Below are 8894 nucleotides of genomic sequence, written 5' to 3' on the forward strand. Positions count from 1 at the left end.
CATCCATGCAAAAGCTGATTCAAAATACTTCACAGAAAATCAAAAGAAGATCACTAAATTAACAAAAAGCTTAAAAGTTAGGTTGAAATGGGAAACAAATGCTAAAAGGCATATTTAATCTTCAGTCTCATGCTTCAATCGCTCAACAGTGCATAAAACAGATTAAGGAGATTTCCAGGCTGAAAGACACTGAAGGAGCTGCAGGGATTACTGAAATATGCTGGTTTTGTTCTACATGTCACACTATTTTGTGTTCTCCTAAGGTCTGGACTGAAGTGTGGGACTGCAAAATTGTTGGGGGGGTTTTTCTTTTCTTTTGACAAAAATTCACTGGGTTATTATCTGAAGTTGTGTGCACAATTATCAAGCATTATTATTAGGAACATTATGATGCTGCTTTCATATTTGTGTATATTGTCCATCCTGTAAACTTGGATGCTTATTTGAGTTTATTGGTGTGACAAGTCACGCCTAATGTTAAATGCTGATAAAAACTGACATTTTGACTGTTACTCTAAAGCAAAATGTCAACAGCTCTCAGAAGTAAACTGTGTGTTACATTGTATTCTCATTTTTTTAAAAACTCACAAGCATGTCAAAATGATGAGTACAGTGGCAAAAGCAAACTTGTATACTTTTAGACTCATTAGTAGCTTCTTATCATTTCATTCTGCAAAAGATTTCAGGCATTCATTGATTTTTATTTTTTTTGGCATCTAAATTACTGTACAACCTCTAGGTCACAAGCAGCTCCAACAGTCATTAAGCTGCTTAACATGATTCATATGACAACAGATGAATAGTTTTCCTGTAATGGTAACACCATTTAATTAGCACACACACAAGCTTGATTGACAGCACTATGACAATTCTGCTCACACAGGTATTTACCAAAAGCTGAATGTTGCCAGGCAGTGTGGGATCTTTATAGTCTGTCTCATACCAAAGAAGACTGACTGCATTATGATATATGCATTAAAGGATGCCTTAATGAAACAGTAATTTCTAGAGCACCCTTTTTTGTTTTTTATAGTTTATCTCTAATAAATGTGTTTTGAAATTGAATTGTACAAGTTATGCTGTACACACACACACACACACACACATTATTGTACAGGTCAAGTTATATGTGGATCGGTTTTGAATGATTCATCATGGTCTAGGTTGTCTGCACCATGGAGAGTCATTATTATCTCATCAAAAAAGCACAACATTTCCACTCCAAGATTATAGCTCATCTCTAAGCAAGCAGCATAAATATTCACAGCAGATTGAGTGAGCTGACTGTTGATCTGAATAGTGTTGAATTGAAAGCAAAACAGACTAAACGGTGTAGTGCTTTAAAGTGTTTGCATGGAAAGCCATACAAGTGTGTCATATTTGCAAGGAAATGCAAATGCAAACAAATCTGAGACATATTTGTTTGCATTTAAACAAATGTGTCATTTTCCTGCACATACAGTAAAGTTTGACTGGAGAAAATCACTGATTTCATTACATAAAGTTTTTTTTTTTTGTATAATGAAAAGCTTAAAATGCATTATAAATGACAATGGTTGCTAATGGAGCCACAAGCCCTTTTTTGAACATGAAATAAATAATATACTCTGCTTCATTAAAGTTCATTACATTTAAGAAAAAATAAACTGAAATTGCCAGTCATTCCTATCATCTTTATTTTATGTTCCTGGTTACTTTATTCACAGCTCAAGAGAGCATATATGTGCATACAGTAAAAGAAAATTAATAAATGACTTAACTAATGAAAAGAGTCATACTTAGGTAAAAAGCTTCATCACCACTGATGTTAAAATTTCCCTTTTCAATCATTTTAAGCTTTGGAAATCATCTGTGTTAAGAAGCACAAGAGGATGACCTTTCAATCATGAGTACTCTAGAGCTGTTTAAAAAATGAAAGAAGCAGTTATGAACAGGGTGTGAATAATCCAGTAATTACCTGAGGGTTGGATACTCTCTTTATATGAAAGCAATGTCATACAACACAGATGAGACTGATTTAGCCAAAGTCTGCTTAGTCTGATGTTTGTCATCTATACGTACCCACCTACCTGCTTACTTAGCGGTAGAATAAGTCAAATTGCTTTATTTGCACCTATGGTGATTTGTATTTTGATTAATCTTTCACTTGTGCAATAAAACATAAAAGGAATCACATTGTTTTAAGCATGCACCACTAAGAGATTAGCCTTGTAACTGAGCATATACATTAAATCTCACGTTATCAAACTTAGAACAGTATTTCTAGTAAATGGTCACCAGCAAACTACTCTGTAGTAACATTAACAATAAAACTGACCTTATGCATGCAGAAACAGCACACCCTGACAATACATTTACATACAAAAGCCCATCTAGGCAGTGAAGAATAAAATGGGATGGCTTTTGCAGTTGTTCCTGCAGCATTAAAGGCACCTACCACATCATATTCCTATACTTACTGCAATAAAAATAGCTATACTCTTTAGAAAGAGAGCGAATAGAACTCCAGTTTGTTAAATGTTCCATTTTCATGAAAAAACACAAACATAATTAGAATCGACACCCTGTATTAGTCAAGCCAATTAATAATGTGTTCCCTGCGTGCTATTTAAAATCACCTCTGTTCTCTGGGTTCCTATATCCATTTTTATAATTGAGCCATTTGCTGCATTATGGAAAAGTTGTCCCATTGAGATGTAGATTTTTAAATGTTCTGTTACTTTTAAAGCGCCACAATCTACTGGAATAAAACCTAGATATTACGCATAACTTTGGTCAGTTGAAAAAATAGATCAATTGCCAAATTTGATGACAACAGTTAATCTGGGAATGCTTACATGGATAGTGGTTTAGACTATTAATATTACATACAAGCAGAAGTGCATGTGCCGAAACTATTTTCATATCTTCAGTGGTCAGTGCGAGACCAGTGCATCAAAGGGCAACACAGAAATACAAAACAACCATGCCTGCATTCAAACCTAGGAGAAATTTGATAACTACCCAAAATAAATGTACTGCTGTTTTTAAACAAACATATAGATATTTTATTTTGGGTAAATCAAAATTTGTCAACTTTGGAATCTTGTTTTTCTTTTAATCAGGACAGAAAAGTAAGCCAAGAGAAATATTGTGACCATCACTGTAAAATGTGTATAACAAATAGTTAAATAATTTTTTGTGAGAATGCTGCAAATATTGACATGAAATTGCAAAAGCATAGCAAGGACAAGAAAGATTGGATTTTCACTTTCTTTGTGCAGGTGACATTATGCTATTGTTTTAATGTTCAGAACTTTGTATCAGCTGTGGTTGTTTTAAAGTGCTTTATAAATAAAGTTGGTATGGTATTGCAATAAACAGTGAAGCCATTACAAGGAAGGACAGAGCAGGCTGCACTCCTTGAGGAAGCTCAGCTCCCTCAGTGTTTGCAGCAAGATGCTGCAGATCTTCTATAAATTTGTTGAGGAGAGTGTGATCTCTTTTGCCACAATGGTTGTGGTAGCAGGATCAGAGCCAGTGACAAAAAGACTAAACAACCTAATAAAGACTGAGCATCCACTTCATTAGACTGTTACACAACATATTCTTTAGTCAGAGGCTTCTTCAGAACTGCTGCAATGCAGGCTGCTACAAAAGATCTTTATTGCCAACTTTTTCTGCCAACAGCCATCTAAAACTCTTTGAAGAAATACTATGAATTGAAAGTACATGTCATTAATGTTGAGTTTTTGAACTGAATTGCATAAATGAATCAATTTATATAATACTTTCTACTCATTTTCTACCCTACCCCAATTACTAGAAACCCCAGTAATTGGGGTTTCTCTTTTGCTATTATTTAAGTGTGTTTGTCAAATTTGATTGGCATCAGAATAATACGTATGAGGATTACCCAAAATTCTTTGACTTTCTTTCCCATCAACAAATACTATGACTTTTTCGCACAGAAATTCAGGCCTAATGAGGTGTACACTGAAGACTGGATGCTGTAATTTAGATAAATGTGTGCATAATGCACGAAATTGAATCATTTGCATTGTGCCAGTCATCATTTTGTTGACACAGGCTTGTACTGATAACAATCTCTTTCACACAAACATAGTGTTTAAATTATTTTAACCCAGAACTGGAAAAATATGCCAGTTGTCATTGTCAGAATTACAAAAGAGTCGCAGGAAATCACAAGCATCCAAGCAGCTGAAATCCCACAGCGAGTAATCTCATCAGAGTCGCGCTCTGAAAGGTGGCTGCGTGTAGGCAGACCTGCTTGATTCAAAAGACAGTTAACACCAGAGAAATAAACAGAGATAATGTCCCTGGAGCCAGCATGAAAGAAAGCGGACCAAGCTGCATCGATTGATGCACCTCCTTTGGAGCCAGTGTGTAGTGCTATGGATGTGTGAGCTCCACTGCTCCTCGAGGATTCTTGTCTCTCCTGTTTTCCCAGGGCGCCTGATAGAGTTTAAAACACGAGACAATAAAACTAGATGCAGTCTGAGTCTCGAGGGAATCAGGATGTGGCCTCGCTGGACCTGACAGGCTGCGAGGAGCCGAGTTAGGCTGTCTGTTAAAGTCAGAATCATGGATCGTCATGATTGTTTCGTTTGAAATGATGCACCGAAGGTCTTTAAGCTACAGTTAAGAGCAAAATTATTTACACGCCTAGCAGATATGAATAACTAATGTGTTGCATTAGGTAAAAATAAATTAAAAGACTACCGTAAACCTTATTCTGCCAAGGGATAAAATTTTTTACTTAAGTCGTGTTTAAAAAATTATAGTCCGATGAGGGTTGTTCTTTCAATTTAAAGTACCTTTTGAAGATAACCTTTAAGCAGGTATTAAATATACTTTAAGACCACATTTATATACTAAAAATGTATTTTTTATTTCATCTCGTCTGGAGTAATATTCCAGTCTTAAATGTCATGTTTTTATTAGCTGTAAACATAAAAGCATCCTGATTAATTGAAATAATTGCTTGAAAACATTTCATTTGTATAATTAATCTATATAATGTGTTTCACTTTGTGAATTGAGTTCCTGAAATTAACAAACTTTCCAAAAATCCAATTTTTTGAATGGGTCTGTATGCACTTTCTGATGATTTGGGGATTTGATTTGAAGTGTGACTGACAGGGCTTGCATATATTTAGCATTGTCTGCAAACTACCAATTCAGGGCCTGGAGAGGATGACACGAGGGGGTCCAGATTTTCTGTCTCCCCACTGCACAAAACCATGACAAGTAATTTGTATTTTTTAAATATTTCCCTTTGTCCATTTGGTCTATATGCTTGCACAGGCATTTCTCCTATGGTTCCGATTCTAAATCAAAAAGTACACATGAAAAATTGAAAAAACTATCAGACTGCAGCATTGTCACCTTTGCAGCTGACCACCAGTTCCTATAAAATATGCATCATCCTCACAGACACTGAAAATGAAACTTGTTATTCGAGGCGATCAAACCAGAATGCCTTCATGGCTGCAAACAGAAGCAAGAACACGAAACTAGTCATCAGTTTGATTTTGTCTGGTGAGCACTGATGCATGTAATGAACATGTTGCTCTTTTTTATTTGTGCTGCATGCACCAGCACAGTTGTGTAACCATAAAGTGGCCAAAATACAACAACAAAAGATCTCCATTAAAGAGATGTTTGCTTGGACAAAAAATGGTAGTGACAAATTTATTTATTTTACATTCTTGAGTGGATATCAAGGGTTGTTTCTGCATTTTAGCTCTTTTATTCTGAGCGGATAACAGTCTGGTGAGCCATTGTGTTTCGCTAACTGGTGTCATCCATCAGCAGTATTGTTAGTGTCAAGTAACAGGGGGATTACTGCAAGGCAAACTGTTTTACAAGACAGAAAATATCATGTCTTACCTATTTAAGTGGCATGGAGACTTATCACAATTTGTGTGTTTTTAATGCAAGAGCATATGTAAAAAGCAATCTTTTTATTCAAAATCAGACAAATCCAAAGAGGCAAAATAATGTTAAAAAATATGTAATAAACAAACTACATCTTATGAGAAGAAGCTGGACTAAAAGCTAATGTTGTTCTGAACCTAATGTGGCAACATTTCTATCAATTCTTTTCAACACCATTTCATTTCAGCTCTCTGAGCTTTTATTACACCACAGGTCTTAAAACACCTGCCATTTTAGCAATCCACCAAAATCTGTTTCTGAACATAAGAGTTAAGAAATCCTCTCTTCAGGCACTGAACATTTTCCCAAGGAATAAAACTATTTTAACAACATGCCGCACTGATGGCAGCCGCTGGTACTCAGAGGAAATGGAAATGAAGATAGTCGTCCTGCAATATCAAGGAAAAACAAAAGCTACAAAAACACCACCAACTTTTCAGTCAGGCAGACAATCTAGGAGGAAATTTCTTGATGGATAAATATGTGTTGGATGGACTAGCTGGCACACAGGAACAATAGATTAATCTGTGACTAGTTGAAATCATTCTCCTCCAGCTCGTCTGTGACAAACTCGGATTCAGTTTGAGAGCGACGGGGTCATTTGGCGAGAATAAAAGGTACAGATGGGCATCATCTGCTAGAAGATGGAGCCCAAAGGGATTTTATGGGCAAGAAATTATTCCATGATTTGGTTTTATGGGGTTCTATTCATAATGGTACTGTTCATTGCTAGTGTTTGTGTTCTCATAGTCGACTTCCAAGGTTTTTTTTTTTTATTTAATTTTTTTTTTCCTTAGCTGTGTTTCATATTCCCTTGTTTACTTATTTTTAAAACTCCACATATCGTTTACTACTGGAAGAACACAGAATAAGTATAGCCTGCAGATTTTGTCATTTAATTCAACAAGACCCAATTCCTATAATAAGCAACTAAGAGCAAAATTATTTTATACAAACATATGATTAAGCTTAGGTGAAATAAATTCAGAGCCAAGCAGTCAGTTGTAATGACTTTTTGGATCCATTCTCCTCATTTTTAACTCAAGTTTTCTGAGACATAACTAAAATAGTGCATTTACTGCATTGTAACCCATTTTGATCAAGTTTAAGGTGATTATATTTCTAGATCCAAAAAATGACTTTTGAAAGAAAGCAGCGACTGCATTTGAATTTATTCTGTAGTTTACCACATCTCTGTTGTCAAAATTATTATGTTGGGTTCTTTTTTACATCAGTAATAAAGTTTGTCATTGATTTGTTTTACAAATACAAAGTTATTGTTTAGTCAATCCTTATCTGCTTCCTTTCCTGCATTTCCCAATTTTTGACAAAGGGACACTGATTTTGAGTAATAATGTCATGAGTTAGGCACATTGTATTTTTAGATTCTTTATCATTGTTTTGTACAGCACTTTTAAATTCTTTTTAACTTTTAATAAAACATTTTATAAATCAATTTCTGTTCACTTGAATACAATATACTACTTTGCATACAGTCCCATAGCATCCACACAAACCCTCAGCACTATAAAATATGTTGGCTCCGGAGACATTTTCCTTCAAAAGATCAACAGGAGCAATCACTCTAAACCCCCACATATCCCCCGTAATACATCCATGGTAAAAAGCCTCAAGAGGGATTAGAGGCCCTTAGAGGTGGACTTGATCTCCCCTGATCCATCAGGGTCACCTGCTTATCAGCTCTCTGGGATGCGAGGGAAATACTTTTGAATGCAATTACTTATTTCACTGAGTAGAATAATTTTTCTTTACAAAGGGTAGGAGTGTGAAATTGAAAAGCGTCGTCAATGTGTTTTCCCCGAGTCTGTGTTGTCTTTACACCACAAAACAATATCACAAAAAATCCATTAATTTTGCTTTTATTTGTTCCTCCTTTGGCAAAACACTCAAACATCGTGTTGCTTTGATAACTGGCAGAGGCTGTAATAAGCTGTTATGTGTTGCATCTTAAACTGCCAACAGCAGATATTCTGAGGTACTCCTCTCTTCACCAATTAAATGCATGTGTAAGCTGAGCATTTTTTTTAAGTCATACAGGAATGTTTCCCTGTGGCTATGAGTTCCAAAAAGCCAGGTATCCTGCTTTAACTAGAAGTGATCAGGATGATGGATTGTTGTCGTTATATTCCTCTATGAAGAGGCTGCTCTATCCCTATAAGATCTTTGAAGTGCACTGTAAAAAGCAATTACATTTAAAAAATGGGATAAGCTAGACCCACAGAATGTGAAATGTTTAAATAATGTTAATCAATTATGCTGTCAGATGCTTAAAATGTTGGGATAGCACCAGTACCAAAATATTTGTACTTCACACCATCTGTGTGTAATTAAATTAGTTGCACTTAAAGCTCTATGCAAATGCTGTTAACCATGTAGATTTCAGATACTTTGAAATGTATTTGTGTTCATAACTGAACCAGTTTCACTGGTTATCAAAAATCGGATTAGTTTCACAACTTATCAATGCCATTAACCCTTCTGAGTCATTACTTTTACCCTTCTAATGAGACAAAAACTGAACTGGGGATTGCTTATATTTTTAGAATTTACTGTTTGAAGAAAAAATGAACATGGAAAATATTTCAGGTTATTACAAATTACAGGGGAAACAAATAGAATATGAATCAATGTCTACTTGCTTCTAATCTACAGAGAAACGGTACCTGCGGTCCTGGTACCAGGTACAGCAGCACTTCTGCCAACAAGATCAATGAAAACATGTTTTACATTAACCAATATCAGTATATTGCATAATGGTAAAGCTCACCTAAATGATAGCAAATTAGAGACCATTACCAACTCTTAAAAAATGTAGGAAATTTACGGCAAAGGCAGCAAATAGACATTACTGACATGATGGGGGGGGGGGGGGGGGAATCAGGAATTTAGATATTTTTCAAAGCTAAGGTTAGATTTTTAAAGTTGAATCAGTA

This window comes from Poecilia reticulata, linkage group LG3 (assembly GCF_000633615.1).
Source record: "Poecilia reticulata strain Guanapo linkage group LG3, Guppy_female_1.0+MT, whole genome shotgun sequence".
Taxonomy (NCBI): Eukaryota; Metazoa; Chordata; class Actinopteri; order Cyprinodontiformes; family Poeciliidae; genus Poecilia; species Poecilia reticulata.